The sequence below is a fragment of the Myodes glareolus genome, chromosome 17 (genome assembly GCF_982192425.1).
Source record: "Myodes glareolus chromosome 17, mMyoGla1.1, whole genome shotgun sequence".
NCBI lineage: Eukaryota > Metazoa > Chordata > Mammalia > Rodentia > Cricetidae > Myodes > Myodes glareolus.
In genome coordinates, this window is record NC_142042.1 from 26,681,308 (window position 1) to 26,701,338 (window position 20,031).

The window sequence follows — 20,031 nt, forward strand, 5'->3', positions numbered from 1 at the left end:
GTAGGGAGGGGGGGTTCACCCAAATTCACCTACACAGACTCTTTACCCTCTGTATCACCCATGTATCAGACACTAAGCCTCCGCATTATATCTGTGGCTGTTGAGAAAAAAAAATTGTTGGTTCAAATTTCCATACTCGGACAGCATGCTAGCAAACCAATCCATTTCTATTGCCTTCTGGGCAAAATGCCTGGGCTTTGTAAATGTAAAAAGAACTCCTACTGAAAAGGAAAAATAAACCCAAGGAAAAGAAATTTCATTGCTGATGTTCTTTTCTGGATTCCTACCTTTCTGGAGCCTAAAAACAAGGGCATTCCCCACCACAATGATATCTAGCCTGCGGTTAATTGCACGGGCAATTCGTTTAACCTTCTGTATAGTGACATCATCTTAGACCTTAGCTTGGGACCTCCCTCATGTGTTCAATTCTGCTACCATTAAACACCAAACATGCTTATCCTTATTTTTGTTAATTATACGTTCGTTCCCATAGGAACAATGCTACACATATGCACCAAAACCAGAAGGGAAGTAGAGACTAAATTTAACTTTTTTTTTAGACAGACAATCCTTCCTACAACCTACTGCTGAGGTCATCAGAGAAACCACACATGGTCACTTGTGCCCCCAAGGCAACAGAAACGCACAAGTCCATTAACGTAGAAAAAGTCACTCTTCCAGTGGTCATTCTGGTTCCGGTTTCTCAGCCTTGCCCAAACGCAATTCACCTAACGGGGCAAATGGCAAGATGGTTAGCATCATTAACCTCATTAGGAGCAAGCACCCTTCCAGCTCACCTAGAGGTGCCACCAGGCGCGGTGACTAACCCCGTCAAGCGGTCTTGTGATGTTTGGAAACCCACCCCCTTGACCTAGGCGGGGCACCACCCCTTGAGTCAGCGGGGGTGCCCCTGGCCCGCACACGTCGCAATCGGGAAGCAGTTTCCGAAACCCGAGGAGGTGCGGAGGTGGCTTATCCCTTCTCGGGCCCCACCCCTGAAAGTTGCTGGGAGCGGCACCCAGAGAACTTTCCCAGATTGATCTCCGCCCGTGTTCGGGGAGGTCTGCCGGGCTCTGCGCTCAACCTGCGGTTGGGAGCCACCTCGCGCTGCCTGCCAAGCCCCTCCTTCGCTGCACCTTCTAGGGCCGCAGAGGGGAGGGTCGGCTGTAATCGCCTTCCGAAGAAGTCGCACCGGTTTTTCGAGCTCGACTGGACGCCGGGAAGAGACACGGCCGCGGGAGTCCGCGGGAGCCTCGGGCCCGGGGTGAGTCACGGCTGGGAGCAGGAGAGGGCAGGCGAGAGTGCGAGAATGAATGATGTCAGGAGCGCGCAGGGCGCGGGCTGGAGAGGGAGGGAGGGCGGGCCCGCGGTAAACAGAGCTGCGCGCTGCCCCGGGCTCCGCCGGTCGGAGACCCCGCCCTCGGCGCCGCCGGAGTCGCCCGGAGCCCGGTTCGCTGCAACGCGGCGACTGCGGCCTGGGGCGGAGCGGCTTCCTCGGCGGGCGAGACCCGCGCAAAGTTTGCAGCTTTCGGGTCCGGTCCCCCGGGTCCTCAGCGCCCAGCGAGTGCCCCCCGGCGTGCGAGCACCGGCTGCGTGCGAGCGGTGAGCGCCGGGCCGGGAGGAGGATGGGCTGCGGGCAGCGCGTCCTGCGGAGCGCGCGGGGGACGTGGCTCCAGCGGGGACGTGGCTCTGACCGCCACCGCCTCCCCCAGGCCGCCCCGCCCCGGGCATCCTTCCTCAGTTTTCATCTGCTGGGGGTCAGCTGGTGGCTGTCTCTCCTCCCAGCCTGCTGCTCATTCATTTGTAACCCCTTTTCGGGCACTTGGTAGTGGCATTGAAATGGCACGGGTTAAACCGTAGATTGCGCAGCGCCACTCTGGGCGTCAGGGTTGAAGTTCGGGTGGCAGAGGAAAGATTGTCACTTGCTGAAGATCTGTGCACAGGAGCAGCCCCGGCTGCCCAAGGGGACCTCCCTGTCTTTGGCGTCCAGACCCGCGCCCATTAAGGGAGGAAGACAGGGTTTGTCAGCAACACACAGAGGTGGGAGTGGACCGTACCCTGTCACAGTTTGTGGGTCCGGTGATAGTTCCATCTCAAAAGCAAATACTTCAAATGTTATTTCCTGTAATCTTTTATTAATTCGCTGTTCCTCTGTTTTCAAGACCTGCTTATTCTATTCTAAGGTGGCCTTAAAATAATTTTGACATGTGTTTGAACTTTTGGAGAGGTTCAACTCTGTTTGTCCGTGGGTTCGTGTGGACTTTAGCAGTTCCGTTTTTTGCATTTCACTCCTAGCGTCATCTACTAACCCCGAACCCTCGGTTTACATTTAACATCCGGAAACCGTAAAATGAGATTAGAACTACTTCAAACAGTGTTGAGTATTAAATAAGGGGTTAATGCGGTTAGTAACTGAGGATGGAGGCACGAAGGTCTGACCATAAACGTCTTCTCCAAAGCAGACTCCATTAAACTGTGACTGTTGATCCATAAATAACAGCAAGTTCCAGTAGTCTGAGGTAAACACAAGTTCCCTCTGTCGAACCTGTCCGGCCCAAGTTAGCGTGAAAGGCGGGTCTACTCCCTTAGAGTGGGAAGGGAGGTTTTAAAGGAAGTCAGATGTATCGGGGTGGATACCTAAGAAGGTTTTGTCCCCTCCCTCCGTTGTGAGAGCTAATAAGTGTTTAAGATTAGACGTCAAAGCCAGCCCGACAGACAGAGAATGAGACGCCTGGACTTTGCTGGAAGAAGGTATTGTAGAGCGCTCTCTAGTATTTCTTTCTTAATAAGAAGCAAGCAAAATTCGTCTTGTTTGTTTTGTTTATAGCCCATTTCACTGGTCCGTTGATGGTCTTAGTTCATACTGCTCTCCCAGCTGAAGAGGTTTTTTGGTTTTTTGGTGTAGGGGGTTTGTTTGTTTTGTTGTAAAAAACAAAAAACTTTTTATTTGCATTGATATTTTGCCTGCATGTATGTGTAAAGATGCCAGATCCCCTGGAACTGGAGTTACAGACAGTTGTAAGCTGTCTTGTGGGTGCTGGGAATGGAACTCCGGTCCTCTGGAAAAGCAGTCAGTGCTCTTCACAGCTGAGTCTGAGCTGTCTCTCCAGCCCCTTGGGTCTTTTTTTTTTTTTTTAAAGCAAGTTAATCTTTAATTTGATGTTGTTAGTTTCATTTTTAAATCGAGCTGGTTGACCTGTGAACCTGCCGAGAAACTCGGGAACACACCCGTAAGTAGGCTGTTTCACCCTGTTCTGAGTTTCTTTTTCCCAGAGCTTGGTAAAAGCCCTAGGAGGTATTTGGAAGGATCTGAAGCATTTGCTCTGATGTCTACTAGGCTGGGGTGGGGGGAGGGGGCGGTGGCCATGGTGGGGTGCAGAGGAGTCTAGGTGACTGGCAGGCCCTGCATTAACTATGCGACTCTCAGTGAGTTACTCTCTCAGGTGTTGCCAGACTTTAAACAAAATACACAGAGGTTATCTAACATCTGTTAAAAGAGACAATGAAATACAGATTGTGACCTTTTTTTTTTTTAAAAAAAAGTGATACTTCCAGGTGATATTTTGAGGGAAAAGGTGGGAGGGGAGGGAGGGAAGGAGAGGAAGACGAGGGGGAGAGAAAGAGAGAGTAAAGAGTCAGTCTTACTGTGTAGGGCCTTGAACCTGACCTTGAACTTGAGATCCTCTTGCCTCAGTCTCCCGAGTGCTGGGATTTCAGGTATGCATTACCCCATGCCTCCCTTCCTCTTTTTTTTTTTTTTTTTTTTTTAACATCTGGACTAAAAAAGGAGTATTCTTCCTTCGTCTTCTGGTAGAAGCAATCCTGAACTACTAGTATCAGGTAGTCATCCAACTCATATTTATTTTAAGTCATTTGACTTAAATGCGGAACATTTATTAAGCACCTATTCTATACTAGCACTAGTATATACATAACAACCCTGAGATAATGGAGATTCTGTTAGAGCTCTTGTGATTTACAGTCCAAAAATCCAAGAGCTATGGGGCTGACAAGCAGGAGTGTTGGGAGTTGGGAGGAAACAAGAAATGAAACAGTCCTGGGCTGCCTTCCTAGTGGCTGTCTGATGGTTCTTGAGTTGGGCTCCTTTATCTTGGGTGACTGAGCACAATGCAGATAGCTTGCTTTACCTATTAAAGTAATATTGACAAGTTAACTTAAATAATGTCAAACAGACTCACTGAAAGGAAATATGAAGGGTTAGTTAGCTCAACCAAGATTGATTTCCTTTTGGCAAAGCCTCAAGGTAGAGCTTTAAAAGGATTACCATGTGTGTCAGTATCCCCATGGCCTGCTTTCCCTTACATTAGAATTAATGTTAAGAAGTGGTTAGAAAAATGGGCAGACTAGACCTATCACCTTAAAACTCACTTAGCATTCTTTAGCATTCTACCTTCCTGTTTGTGCACTCAAGTGCTGTGTGGGTTGAGATGCCTATGGATGGATGCAAGTGGTCCCTAGAACTACTCCCCACCACAGCCTTGGGAGGTGGCACTCTTGTGTGTCTGGGGGTCTTGCTTGCATACCCCATGCAGTGCCCAGGGAGGCCAGAAGAGGAAGATGGGTCTTCTAGAACTCAAAGTGACAGATAGTTGTGAGCCTTCATGTCGGTGCTGGGAGGTAAACCTGCGTTGTCGGGAAGAACAGCCAGTGCTGTTAACCTCTGAGCCGTCTCTCCAGCCCCAAGGTAGACATTCTTTAACTTTTTATCGGGGGAGAAAGTGATATATAGCCGTTAATTAACTTCCAAAGGTTGCCCAACTGGAAAGCTATTCTCTACAAACCTGGCCTTGATTTTTATGTAGTCTAACTTTCCCCCCAAACTCAACTATCAGCTTCTCTTATGTCACTAAGAGATTCTCATACCATTTTTAGTTTTCTGAACCAATTCCATATTGAACCCAAACCAAGTTGGTTTCCAATTTTCAGTGTTTCTAAAGATTTCCTTTATTTTTAATTTTTATGATGTGTATGCATGGGTCTGTATGGGAGTGTGTGCGCCTGAGTGCTGGCGCCCTCAGAGGCCAAAGGCCTCTAGTCCCCCTGAAGCTAGAGTTAAAGATGCTCCTGAACCTCCCAGTGTGGGGACTAGCAGTCACACCTGCGTATCCTCACTCTTCACTGCTGAGGCCACGTTTTCACTTTTTTATTTTAGCAGCTTTGAATTAAATAGCAATATAGAATGATTATTTTTCCATCACCACTTTGCTTTTTTAAAAGTGAAATCTATTTAATTTAGCTGTTTTCTTGAAAGGCCGTTTTTCAGTATTAGAAAAAAAAATGTTCTGTTTGTTTATTTTTGAATCTTTACTGAAGAGATCAAACCCAGGGCTGTGTGGCATGCCCAGCCCATGCTTTCACAGTCAGACCTTTCCAGGGCCTCTCCTTTTTTTGAAATCTCACTCACTTGTTCCTTAAAGCCTTGGGCTTGAGGATCAAGCTTGGTGGAGCTGCCCAGCGGGAACTGGTTCTTTATACTCTGGGGATTATCTGATGAAAAGAGAACATTCCAGCTTTCTTAAAGGACTGTTTATGTTTTTATTATTAGTCATGAAGCTAACCTTATTTTTTGAGAAAATACAGCAGAGAAGAACCAGGTTAATTTTGTCAGGCAGCTCTGAAAAAGAAATTTAATTTCTACAGTTACATCATCAGCACCAGTGAGAGAACATTAAATATTTTCAGATATTATGTTTATATTATTATATTTAGTATATCAACTTTAGGATAAATTCCATCAATTTTTATTTATTTATTTGAGACAGTGTCTCACTATGTAGTTCTGGCTGTTCTACAGCTCACTATGTAGACCAGGCGGCCCTTGAACTCAGAGATCCACCTGCCTCTGCTTCTTGAGTGCTGGGATTAAATAGGTCACTTTTTCACTTTTTCAAAAAGTTTGTGCGTCATCCGTATAAAATTGTCAGGTTGATTTAATGAAAATGCAAGCATTGTCCATTGTTTTCATTGCCAGTAGAGTATGGTTCTTTGTGTAAAGATTCTCGGGTTTTACAAGTATGTCAAGCCTTCTTTGCTACTGAGTCAAGTTTTCAATGTTGCCTTCTATTTTCATTTCTATTTCCAGTTAATATAAACTTTCTGTTAGCCAGTCGTGGTAGCAGACATCCTTAATACCAGCTGTGAGTTCAAGGTCAGACCTGTCTTCATAGCAAGTTCCAGATTAACTATGGCTATATAGTAAAACCCCCGTCTCAGAAAATTAATTGATTAGTCAATTTATCTGTATGGTTTTGCAAAGCATATTAAGATGTAAGGAGTGTGGGATTCAGCATCTTTTAGATACCCGATTCAGTTCAGTTGAGTAAATACTTTCTACTTGTGAGAAATACAAAATACTTTGCTTGTGAGTCAAAGGAAGCTTTAAAGGAACAATAGCTAGGGTTAAAGTGTAAATGGGATACTGAATATGGGGGTTCCCCTTTGCCCAACCTTTATACCACTTGCTTATAACAAATTGAAATGTTGCCTTATAATTTGTTTATGGTGTATTTTAATTGATTTCATATAAATGCTTTAGAGCCTGTTCTGGACTCACTCTCTAGACCAGGTTGGCCTCGAACTCACAGAGATCCATCTGTGACTTAGATCCACTTACATCCACAGTGATCCATCCCAGAGTGTGGACTTAAAGGAGTGTGCTACCACCACCTGGTGATATCACATAATTTTTTAAGATAAAATTTTCTGTACCTTCTTTCATTTAAAGACTTATTTTTATTTTTTTTTTTTACCTGTGTGTGTATAGGCAGTTGTGGGTCACCCAGTATGGGTGCTGGGAATTGAACTTAGCTCCTGGAAGAGAAACAAGTACTCTTAACCACTCAGCTATGTCTTGAATCCCATCTTTGTACATCTTTATTTTATTGTATTTTATTTGTTTGTTTGTTTATTATGTTTTGAGACAGAGTTTCTCTGTGTAGTGTTTCTTTTTCTTTTCTTTCTTTCTTTTTTCTTTTCTTTTCTTTTTTTTTTTTTTTTTGGATTTTTCGAGACAGAATTTCTCTGTAGCTTTAGAGCCTGTCCTGGAACTAGCTCTTATAGACCAGGTTGGCTTTGAACTCACAGAGATCCGCCTGCCTCTGCCTCCCCAGTGCTGGGATTAAAGGTGTGCACCACCACCGCCCAGCCTTCTCTGTGTAGTGTTGTCTGTCCTGGAACTCACTCTGTAAAACAGACTTGCCTCAGACTCAGAGATTCTCCTGCTTCTAGCGGGATTAAAGGTGTGTTCTTTCCTCAACTGGGAGGAACAATTCTACAAATAAGTAGAATTTTTTAAATTCTTAAGAAAGCTTTCCCCTCCACTGGAGGGAGAGATAGCCTTGAGGTGGGAAATGGAAGGAGAGTTGGTATTTATTGTCCCAAAGGCAGGTTCTGCATCCTTCCTTAGGGTGGTGCTTTGCGCCCCAGGCATGTTGGAATCACCTCTTCCTCTTGGGTCTGTATTCTTCCTTGACCCTCTGTGCTGTGGTATAGCAGAGGGCAGATGGGATCACAGGGTTCTCTGCTGCATCTACCACAGAGAAGCATGCTGGGGAGCCACCTGTGGCCAGGTGTGCCTTCACGCCACCTTGACATCGTAAAGACGTTTGTAGATGGGAGGATTGTGTTAGTTGTTAGTCTGATCTAATGCTGGCGAAAGATGCGCGAGAGGATGTGTTTCACTGAGGGGTGTGAAAGGGAGAAAAGGGGTTTTAAGTCATAGATCATTAACCGGCTGTTCCACAGCAGCCAGTCCCCAAAAAGAAGCGGGGCCCTTCCAAGAAGGTACAGATTAGTTAAATGTGTGTGTGGGGGGGAATCTTTGAAAAAGAGAGAGAGAAGAATTGTGTTGGTTCTAAACCTTGTCACCCAGAAGACGGAGATGCTGGGGTAAAACAGAGAGAAGGGTAAATAATGGTAGATACTAAAACACTAGTGTGATCCCCTGAAGTGTTGCTGTCTTCTTCAGATAATCCTGCAAAGTAGGGATTGCTGTCTCCTCTCTGGAAGTGGAGGAGCTGGGCAGTTTAGCAAGACCCAGGAACCCAAAGCTAGAGAGACAGTAGGGAATGGAAGAAGCAGGGGTTTGAAGGCCACCCCGCACGGGCTTCCAGGGTTCCTCCCAGCGCCGTTATCTCTTCAGCAGCTTCAGGGATGTGTCCGGTTTCTGGGACCATATCCTGACATGGGGCTGTTGTCTATAACCTCCTCAGATGCTTCTCTGCTCTCTGCCTAAAGCCGTGATGTTGTGCCCAAAGTGCCATGCCTGGCCGACAGGAGTGTGTTTCTGTGTAACCCTGCTTGCTACTGGGTAGCTTTAAAGAACCCCCTCCACTTCCTGGCTGTAAAATGGGAGTGAAATAGTATTTATGTCAGGAGGCGATTGTGTGAATTATTTGACCCAATGTGAAGAAACCATTTGAAGAATGCTTGCTTGCTAGTTTTTTTTTTTTTAACCTAGAAGCTACATTCCTGATTTCATCAGAGGTTTCTATCCTATTGCTTCAAAAATTGAGTCTCTCATTTCTTCTGTGATACAACTTGTCTGAGTAGGTGGGGTCTGACTCCATCTCCTATTTTCCCATTCCTTCTGGTGTTAAAAGGCAGTGAATGGCGGATGGTTCACCTCTGTGGAATGGAAGTGCTTCTGTGGGTGCTGGGCCAGCTCTTGAAGAGCGGGCACAATATGCTTGCCCTCCCCCGCCTGTATGCAGATGTGGAGAGGGAGACTCTATCACAGCTGGTGCTGCCCTCTCAGAGCATAGCCTTGTGGGAAGTGCTGTACCATTGGCACCATGGTCCCTGAAACTGCAAGGCCATTAAGAATCACAAACCCTACTGTCCTCGCCGATGCTGTGCGTCTTTCTGGAGGAGGCCTGAGACAGCTGTTCAGCACGGCCGCCACTGTCTTCTGTTAGTTGCATTTGCTCAACAGGTTCTTTGACTGTCCCTGTTCGAGAACGTTTAATTGCAACCCAGGGTGTTGTTCTGGTCAAATTAGTGTGTGGGCCGCCTGTGGGAAAATGCCACATAATATGTTTACATATATGTAAAATACATGCCCTAAGGTACTTTAGTTAAGGCTGAGAGCTTGGGACAAATTGGTCAGTTATAAAGCAGAAATCAGGAATATTAAATTTTAACAAAAATGCATAGTTCTTGCTCGGTCCCAGGGTTTGTTCTCAGTCCTTAGAACTGTTATTCATTGACTCCTAAAACAAGGCACTATGATTATCTTCATTTTATTTTTTCGTCTACCACTGAGTTATCCCCAACCCCTGGAGATTCCTCTGATTGGAGAAACAGAGATACTTTCCGATGTTCCGTTAGCATGCCTTAGAATGAACTTCTCTTTTTCGTCGGTAATTCTGAGGTGAGCTCAGCATCAACACATGCCAGTCAAGCCCTTCTTCCACTGAGCAGCCTCCATAGCTCCAGAATTAGGTTTCAAAGGTAGCCGTCGGACTATGGAGCCTAACCACTGGGTAGATACAGACTCTCATTGTCGTGTGCTCCCCCACCCCCTGCAATGTTCTTGGACATGGAATTAATTGAAAGAAAAATCAGACCTGTCTAAACATGCTATGTCTCTGCTCCTTACAGTCTTGCCTGTAAACAGTCAGGGCTAGAACATGCATTTGGAAAACTTGGATGCTCAATTTCCAGTGTGCTATCGCCAAGGGTTTGGTTGACCCTCTTGAGTCCAGAAAGAATGAAGTCATTCTCCCATTCCCATCAGCACAGAAGTTGAGCCAAAAGAACAATCTCCGGCCCTCTATTTGAGGGCCTCTATTTTATTGGTTTAATTTTTTTCATTAATATCTATGGGTGTTTTCCCTGCCTAAGTGTCTGTGTATCATGAGTGTGCAGGGCCCACAGAGGCCCGAAGGGAATGTTGGATTTCCTGGGACCGCAGTTACAGATGGCTGTGAGCTGCCGTGTGGCTGCTGGGAATTGAACCTGGGTACTCCGGAGGAGTAGCCAGTGCTCTCAACCTCTGAGTCATCTTTCCAGCTCTGATTTTATTGGTTTTAATTTTCGGCTTTCTAGTAATTGATAAGGACTATTTAACTGGTCTAACTTACGGAGAACAGTAGCTTATGTACCTGAGATTTCATTGACTTTTCTTTTTAAAGAAATCTTTGTTTACAGTGGGTGTCTGTAGCCCGGGAATATGTGCGTACGTATGCAGCTCAGAGGACATGGTTGTAGAGTCAGTTCTTGCCTTTCACCTTTGTGTGAGTTCCAGAAATCAAACTCAGTCACCAGCTGAGCTATCCTGAGTCATCCTGGGTCATTTAGGTACACGGTTTTATCGCAGGATCCTTGTAAATTAACAGGAGAAGCAGATTAGAGCAAGACAGTTGGCATCATTAGAACAATTCCTGTGACCACAATTTGGCCTTAAAAGTGGAATGAGGCCTGGAGTCAAGAACATACATAGCCTCTAGAAGTTTTGCTCAGAAAAGAAATGGGTTTCTTATCCCACCCCGTGCCTCCGGGAGGCAAATAGCCCTGCTTACACCTTGGCTGTAGCTCAATGAGACATCTCATCTCCAGAATGCCTAGGAAAGAAATGTATGTTTTAAGCCATTAAATGCATCATAACTTGTGTGGGCAGCAATGGAACCCTACTGTAGACCCTACCTCCAAAAGACTGCTTTTTTTTTCTGTTAAGATTTATTTGTTTTATTTCGGGTGTGTCTGTGATTGGCTTGCATGTATGTCTACACCATGTGTGTGCGTGTCAGAAGAGGGCATCAGATCCCCGGAACTGATGTTATGGATGGGTGTGGGCTGCGTATGGGTGCTGGGAACTGAGCACAGGTTCTCAGTAAGAACCAGAAGTGCTCTTAACTGCTGAGCCATCTCTCCAGACCCCAGGCTGCTATTTGACTCCTCATTGAGCCTCTAGAAGGAGCCTGGGCAGTTTACCCGGAAGTGGTAAGATCGGGATGTAAGGCATGGCACAGCAGAGCGGGAGAGAGAGGGTGGGGGTGGGGTAACTAAGGACTCAGTCACTGCTCTCGGTTCTCAGGAGAAATTGCCTTGGATTTCATACATACTTGGAGTTTCGTGACTAACATAGTCGTCCTCAGTTCCTTCTAAAGTTGATGCTCTATACAGCATCTTTGGAGTACTGCTATTTGCTAGATGTCCGTCCACCCCCGCCCCCCCCCCCCCCCCCCACACACATGCTAGGCAAGTGCTCTCTCTACCACTGAGCTGAATCCCCAGCCTTTTTAATTCTTTAGACTGTTCCTTGGTGACTCAGGCTGGTGTCAAACTCAAGATGGTCATGTCTCAGTGCTGGATTTGCAGGTGTACCCATTGTGGCCATTTTCCTCGATTCCAGAATGCAGCAGGGGACACGAGTTAAGATTTCCCCTCACGTGCAGAGTGTGTTGAGAAGCCAGGTCCTCAGAGGGATTGACAGGGTGATAAGCAAGTGAAGCTGATAAGAAAATCCTCTTAGGTTTGGGCGGGTTCTCTGAAGGAAGTCGATAGCAACGTGGAGAGGCCTACTCCTGCGATAAGATGGCTGGGTTTGTCAGAAGAGGTCGGGCTTTCGAGGCTCAGCAGAGGGTACCAGGCATAGCCGCCTGTGGAACAGGACAGAAGATGCAAGGGTAGGAGAGCAGCTGCAGCATGAGAGGAGCGGTAGTGACGGGGTGGGGTGGGTCAGCTGGCTGACTGGCAGGGCCTCTTGCTGAAGAACTGAGAGGAGGAGGATGGTTCCAAATGCCACAAGAAGGTAACCTGAAATGCATAAGGGAACAGGAATGACTGACTGACAATGACCGACTTGTATTTGTGGCATAGCCCTCTAGCTACTGGCAGAGAGCGGTAAGAACTCCACTCTGAAGCCACGGGAGCATTCTATGGGAAAGTGATGTGGAGTGGAGCAGGGGATGGTCCTGGAGATGGAAAATGGCAGGTGAGTTGTGGGTGTGTGGGTGGAGCATGTAAACACGATCTAGTCGGAGATCTCTCCGTGAGCGGGAGCCCCGTGATGCCTGACTTTACTCTTTGGTAACTAGGTAGTTTTGGTTGACCCTTAGTGGAGATTGATTTCCGCTGTGACTGAGACGTAACTCTTAGGACCCAGGTTAGGGTCAGAACTGTCAACACAGGAGCGGCAATGAAGGCCGGCAGAATCACGTGGGGGAGATTTTGTAAGCAGGGAACTCCTGATGAATAGCCAAGAGAGTAGGTCGAGGTGGACAGCACATGGAGTTACCAGCAAGGCAAGGGGCAGGCCGGGAGCGCCACGTTGCAGGTGCAGCTGACTGTTGGAGAGAGAGTGGGGTAATCAGCTGTGTTGTAAGTCATAGTTGTTGAGTAAGGTGAGAACCCAGCCACCACTGGGTTTAGCAATGCCTGTGGTGGGTAGTGGTGAGGTAGAGCGGTTTTTTCTTTGGAGGAGGGATTTAGAAAGCAAAAGCATCCATGTCCAGTACGTGCAGTGGGAACCCTCTCTCTCTTTACTGCCTGGTCTAAGGATGCTCTTGTCTCCAAGTTCCTGGACTGTCTGGTCACTCTACTGCCGTATAGCAAATGCAGGACCAGGCTGTACCCTCGCCCATCTCTCTGATGCTCTCCCTCTGGCCACCTGCCCCCAGTCCCCTCTGCCTTGCCTGGACCGAGGCTTTTGTCCAGGATTACATCTCTCTCCTCATCTCTTCCCAGTATGTTTCATTTCTATCCTGCTCTGGTGTGGGAATTTTGACCCAAACCCTACAGGAATCATTTGCCCATTTCAAAAGAGCCACACACCCCTCTCCCATTCCTCTGTGTTCCGTGAGTGAAGTTACCCTCAAGTCAGTCTACACAATTCCTTTATCTATCTGGTATTTTCATCAGAGTCTTGCTACATAGCCCAGGCTGGCCTCTACCTTCAAAGGGCTGAGGTTGCATATGTGAGCCACCATAACCAGAATTATCATTTTTGTTTGCTTTTTTGAAATAGGGCCTCCTGTAGCTCAGGCTAGCTTTGAACTCTTGATCCTCCTGTCTCTACCTCCTGAATACTGGGATTATAAACCCTCATCACTATGTACGACTAGCCTCACCTTTTCTGAGCCATTTGTGTGACCCAATATATTCTAAGTGTCTTGAGTCCGAGAAAGCCTGTGGTTCAAGGACTGGGTAGGAAGTGACCACAGTGTGTCACAAGCTTCTTTTTGGAAGGGCTCCCGTTTTTATTTTCTCTTTTGGGTGTTACCTTTCTCACCACTGATGTGTGGTGCATTTGTGTTTTGTTTGTTTGTTTTTCCTTCCAGCCCAATCACCTTGTTTTTCTTTTCATTATCCTCCTGTTGCAGCGCCCCAGTTATACTAGTTGCCATGGAGACAGTAAATGTACTCTAAGTGGATGGATATTCCTTTAGGTAGAGGGATGGGGTGGGGGTGAACCTTGTTTTTCTGCAAATGTTTCCTAGTAACAGAGATAATTAACGTTACTACAGACTGTGATATAGGAACAACTGTGTGAGATTTACTTACTTTTTTAAAATAAAAGATTGGCTTTTGTTGATGTTGTTGTTGTCTTCTTTTTCAAGACAGGATTTCTCTGTGGCCTTAGCTGTCCTGGAACTCATTATGTAGACCAGGCTGGTCTCAAACTCACAGAGCTCCGTCTCCCTTTGCTTCCTCATGAGGCATGTGCGACCATGCCAGGCTTGAATTTTACCTTCCAAATGATACACTTGAGATGACTCAAAAGAACCTTGTGCTCCCTCTGGGGCATGTACCCCTCACCCCATCTCAATTTGCATGATTTAATTTTTATTGAAACCTGTTCTTAGTAAACTCCTTTTTTTTTTCTGTAAAAGAAATGACCTCAGGAACCTTGCATTCACTGAACTGTTACTTGTGAAAGGTCTGAGGTTTGCACACATACACCGATGACTGAGTAGCTGTGTTAGCCTCCTGGGACTCGCTTAATCATTTCAGTGTGAAGTTTAAAAGAAAGAGATGACCTTTACAAGTCACTTGTCCTCAAAAAATTAATTTAAGAGAAAGTGTCCGTAAAGAGAAGCCAGCATGAGCCTTTTAATATATCCAGGCTTTAACACATAGAGCCGTGGGGTGTGCCTGCCCCATTCCTATAAGCTCCTTCGTGATGCCCACCGTTTCTCAACACTGGCTTTGGAAGCAGAAGTGGAAAGAAGTGTGGTGTCAGCGGTGAGTTGCCATAGACACTTGTCAACAGGAGCTGTTAGCCCAGGCTGTCATGGCAACATGAGATTGGAGGTGGAGTTCTAAGGCCAGTCCTCGGGTCAGCCTCTGTCTGATGTTGACTTGTGCCTGAGAAGGTTCCGTGGTCTCCTGCCCTGTGGGCTGGGACTGGAAAGTAAATACACCGTGCCGAACATGCTGTTTTCTGAAGGGCCTTCGGGGTAGCCAGCCTGTGTAATTTGTTGTTGTGAATGTGGTTCCTAGAAGCCACAAGGAAGATCTTTCGAGATGAATTGTTTGTATTTGAAATTATAGTGTAGGGCTTGCATGGAATTTTGAAAACTGCTGAGAAATAACTTTGGGTATGTGGTTGTTATTTCTGTAGATGCATTTCTGTCTGACGGTCAAGTACAAGGCATGTGGACTGTTCAAAAGGAATATAGATTGTCAACTTTTGTTTTTATTTTTTTGTTTTTCAAGACAGGGTTTATTTATGCATCAGTCCTGACTGTCCTGGAACTTATTTGTAGACCAGGCTAACCTTGAACTCAGATCCTCCTGGAACTCATTTGTAGATCAGGAAAGCCTCGTACTCAAAAGATCCACCTGGCTCTGCCTTATGAGTGCTGGGATTAAAGGTGTGTGCCACCACTGCCGGGCTAGATTGTCAGTTTTTAAGAAGTGATTAAAATACATAAGAGTTGTATCATTGAAGGGATGAGGACATGCAACCAACATGGTAATGCATAAAGAAGTGCTTTCAGTAGACAACAAGAAGACCCTAAGAGAGACATACATGGATCTAATCTACATGGGAAGTAGAAAAAGACAAGCTCTCCTGAGTAAATTGGGAGCATGGGGACCTTGGGAGAGGGTTGAAGGGAAGGGGAGAGAAGGGAGAGAAGTGGAGAAAAAAAATGTAGAGCTCAATAAAATCATTTTTTTTTAAAAAAAATAGTGCTTTCAAAATGCCAGTGCCTGCTCTGAGCAAGACTGAGAGAAACTATAATAATAATAATAATGCCTGTCATTTGAAATAGCACATGTTTAAATGTGGTCTAGCTGTCCCAGATGCAGCTTAAATGCTCATATTTATATTGGCTGCTGATTTGTGTAGCCGTGGGTCTGGTTTTTTTTTTTGTTTTGTTTTTCACCTGAGTTGTTCTGAGTTGTTAGGGTCAGCATGCCAGTTAGACAGACGAGTAATAGTGAAAAGCAGAGGGAGGTGTGTTCTGTGTTGCCACCTTGGGGAGAAGACCAAATTAAGAGAGCCAGTGGATCCCCCACCTCCCCCAAACTCCTTGCTGTGGGTCTCGATGAGGTATAGATCGAAATAGAAACAAGAAGCGTGTGTAAGGAAGCAATCCGGGCTGCCGTCCTGCCCTGGTCACCCTTGTCCCAGCGTCCCTGTCCCTTTCCCTCCCGAATAGGTCAGAACTGTCTTATCTCTTTGCCAGGAGGGTTCCTGCTCTGACTGGCACCAACCTTCAGCTTTTTCTTTCTCTCAGCATGAGATTCCCTGAGGAAATTCCAGTTTTTCAGAGACCATTGTTTCAATGGTCTGAAGCCAATGGGAGGGGCACAATATCTCTTGAAGGTCTGTACTCCTGCCGGGATCATTGCCACCTGATTTCTGACGGAGGCGGGTATCTGTAAGGACTAACATCAGGTCGGCAGACTTGGTGGCAAGTACCTTTACCCATGGGGCATATCACCAACCTTACAAGAATGTTCATAGTAGAGGCTGGGGAATATAGTCCAGCAACAGAGCGCTTGCCTTCCATGCCCAAGACCCTGGGTTCAATGCCTGGTATCCTATACACAAACACATTCTCCCACACACCCACACAACCAGATTTCAAAACCTAAAATAAACAGACAGGAACAATGTTCTTTCCAGATAGCCTAAAGGGCTTGCTGTTTTGGAAGTAAAGGAGTCTTCTGAGTGTAGGTTTCATTCAGTTCCCCTTACCTGTTCATTGCTAAGCCCCTCCCCCACTACCACCCCTCACCTGGTACACTTACACTGTTTACTGATTGAAGCCAGCAAGACGAAGACAGACAAGTCTTGTCGCTGAGAGCTGAAACATCTCCCGCGTAAGGTGTATGTTGAATGTGAAAACCTGTAGGAGGCAGCATTGATGATCCTGACCAAAGTTGTCAAGTCACAAGATGTAACTCCGCCTTGACCACAGCTGGGATTTTATTAAGGTTGGGCTGTGCTTAGAACTTGTGGTTAGAAGCCTTTGAATGCTTTGGATTGTAGGGGAAAGTTGCATCTGAGAATGTTTGAGTAAACTGACATTGTTTTTCAAGGGTGTAACTGGTGATTGTTTTCCTTAATATCAGAGTTTTGCTTTTCAGCTTAACTCAATATTTAAAATGTTTTGGTTTTGCAAAAAAAAAAGTCTTAAGTATTGCTGAGTTTATAGTTAATTATTAAACACTGTTTCATCTCTAGTTGCTGAGACAATTTAAGGAGAGAGGGAGAAAGGGAAGATTTGTTTTGTTTTAGGCTTATGGTTTTGGTGGTAGCTGCTCAGGTTGTAACTACAGTCAGGAGGCATCTAGAGCTGAACTCTAATGCCAAGGAGGTCTGTTGGTTTGTTCCAGGTGACAAGTGAAATTATCTGGCGTGAGTGAGGAGGAAACACAAAACACAACAGACCCACTTAGGGGTTCATGGGTGAAGTCGGTGTGCAGAGAGAGGGCTTGAAGATGGCATCGGGCTGTGTAGCGCATGCGCACAGGGGGATGATGTGGTTACATCACATGCAGACGACGGAGCTCATGTGTGTGCACAAGAGCTCACGCAGTTGCCTCAGGTGATGCAACCTTGTTGCACAGGGGTCACGCAGGGTCCTTTAAGATCCTCTGGGGCCATTCGGCACTTCTGTCTGAGGGCTTGTCTTCACATGCGTGGCCCTAGAACCCGGAGGTGTCAGCCATGCTGTGTGGCTGAATCCTTATAAGTGTATTTAACTTTGTAAGAATTTGCCCAAAATGTCACCTAATGAGGCTATACGGTTTTGTATTTTTGGCAGCAATGTATGAGAGAGCCAGGAGCATCTCATCCTCTCCAGACTTTGATGACACACAGCATTGGAGACTGTTGACACTGGTGTGTGCTATCTGTGTGTTCTCTAATGAAGTATCTGTCCCATTGCTGTGTGGGGGGCTTGGTTTTGGTTCTTAGACATGTCTTGCTCCATAGCCCAGGCTGAGCTCAAACTTGCAGGTGCCCTTGTGTTTCAGCCTCCTGCACGCTGAGATAAGAGGTTTGCACCGCCACATCCAGCGTCCTTCAGATCTTCTGTGCTTTTTAACTGGGCTCTCTGTTTTCTTATGTTGTAAGAAGTCTCTGAGTATTGTTATGTTTAAATTATATTTATTTATGTTACTTTATATGTGACTGTGGTGTGGATGTGTACCATGTGTGTGCTTGGCGCTAGTCGAGGTCAGAAGGCGGCATTGGATCCCCAAAACTAGAGTTACCGATGATTGTAAACCATCATGTGGATGCTAGGAATTGAATCTGGATAACTCTGCAATAGCAACAAGTGCCCTTAACCATGGAGCAGCCTTTTCAGCTTCTGTATTGGGGCTTTAAGTCCTCTGCTAGTTATGTATTTTGAAAGGCAAAGGAGTTCCCCTTGTTTGTGAATTGTCCTAATCCTCTTAACTGTCCTTTGGCAGGCAGAAGTTAATTAAATCCAGCTTACCCACTATTTTCTTTGTTTGTGCTTTTGATGTCGTGTCTAAAATCTAAAATGTATCCTATTGCCTAATACATAGTCATAAGAATCCTCGTGTTACCTTTTGCATCAGCCTCATGTGCTTTTGCAACATGGTGCCCAGTTGCTGAAGTAGTATGTTGGAGGCTCTGCAGTTTGAGAACTAGGGCTTTCAAGATAGACTAATTCTCAGAAGGAATGCTTCATTTCTGCAGATTTCCTTACGTTCCCTCAGCAGGTGTTCCTAGACTACAGGGCTGTGTTTTCATGGACACAGTGTGCTCCCGTGACTCTCAGATGTATCCAAGAACAGGTCTGCCGAGATCTTTGCAGTGATGAGGGTTCCATAGTTCTGTGCCGTCCATTACAACTGCCATAGTGACCACCGTGCACTTGAAATAGGTCAGCGTGAACCAAAGACGTAAATTAAGTTCCAGTTTATTTAAACTTAAGCTGTGGCTGTCACAGTAAACAGCACAACGGTAGAAAGTTAGGACAGATTTAAAAGCTCCTGGTCAACGCTGCTCTTCCGTCCGTCTCTTTTAGCACAGCCCTGCTGAGTCTCTCTTAGGCCGGCAGGCAGAATCCCAGGTACCGGCAAAACAAGAGTGAAACGCTCAGCAAGGTTAGGTTCTCTGAAGCCTTCAGGATTCAAGTGACTTTCTGAAGGTGACAGAACAGTGTCAGAGTGCAGGTCTTCTGCTGCTAATAAAATATTCTTTGCCCGTTGTAGGACTCAGCCATAACAAGCTCAGTAGAGGCCTGGGTCTCAGTAGTTTGCCCTAAGGCAATAGCTGGTTCTAAGAAAGACCACGGACTGAGACCATCCAGGCAATCACCCAGGAACAGAGTGTCCAAAGGAAATTCCTAGTGTTCCAACCATTGTAGATAAGTTTACCTGACAGCACACATCCATCGCTTTTCACTTGGACATCCATAGACATATGTTAGCCAATCGGGGGTCTTGAACCTTAGAAATTCTTCACCCCTACCTTTGCTCTTATAAAAGCCCAACTCCAACTGAGCTTGGGGCTCTCCCATCACTCCCATACATTGGAGAATAAAATCTCTTTGCTTTTACATATAGGACTTGATCTCCTAGGTGGTTTTTTGGGGGGAACTCCTTGATCTGGGGATAACACTCATACTGTCTCCCTTAGGAAACCCCCTTTGCTCCTACCCCATCTCTCAACATCCACCGTTAGAAGGTGACTCATCCACTAGTCTGTTCCTACACGTCACCAAGTGTGATGACAAAGACTGGGAGGCCAGCGGCAGAGCATTTGCCTGTGTGAGCCTCTCTCTCTTGGGTCCTTAGCACTACAGAAAGGCAGATGGGGAGGGAGTGTATGAATGAATGGAAAGTCTACCCTTGCTGGAAAGATGGCGGGGCACAGGCACACATTTCTTTGCTCACTTGGAACTGTGATCATTTACTGTCTGCAAGCTTCAAGCACAGATGAATAAGGATCCTCTTTACTTTGTCTCACGTTAAGTGTTAGAGACGTTAGAGAGGTAAGATGAAGCCTCGGGGCATTTCCCATGTGCAACATCTCATGTCTGTCCTAACGTAGTCTTTACTATCAGGTAAAGATTGTTGGAGAATGATATTCTTGGCGTCACACAAAGAAACACCCAAACAAAGCAAAAGTAATGCAGCAAGGCGGTTTCATTTGGTAAAAAGGATACACTGCAGCCCTGTTTGGGTTAGCAAGCACATGGGAGTTTCAGGGAGGGTAATTACGTCACTTAATTTTTATTCTAATGTAGGTAGTGACTGTGTCTCATCTGGTGAGGTCTAATTCATAATCTATGCAAAGGAAATTAAGGGAACAGAGGAGGGCTGGGCTGTTCCGGCTCATCAAGTTCCTGGGAATGTTGCAGAGGGCCTTTATGCAAATGAAAGTTTAACCAGGTGGGGGTGGGTGTTAAAGATTGTATACACACACACACACACACACACACACACACAATGGGGAAGATTTATGGAATATCAGTCTTTGGTACACTAGCCACATTTGGTTAACTGTTTCTCATAAGATAGCATCCAAGATGACTAACGTCTTTTCACTGATCATGACTGGCAGGAATGAAGTCA

General features: G+C 45.9%; 1 protein-coding gene across 4 annotated transcripts in view; it reads left to right on the plus strand.

The window, feature by feature from the left end:
* The first annotated feature begins 1,125 nt into the window (after window positions 1-1,125).
* Window positions 1,126-20,031, plus strand: part of Sgms2 (sphingomyelin synthase 2) — an 83,100-nt gene continuing 64,194 nt past the window's right edge. Inside the window, exon 1 of one of the 4 annotated variants that reach the window (XM_048456734.3) lies at window positions 1,126-1,264. The gene's annotated coding sequence lies outside the window, so the exon portion shown is untranslated. Of the gene's footprint in view, window positions 1,265-1,469; window positions 1,603-2,612; window positions 2,752-3,102; window positions 3,231-20,031 lie in introns of those variants that run through there. The other 3 variants (XM_085677704.2, XM_085677703.2, XM_085677705.2) reach the window with 3 other exon arrangements.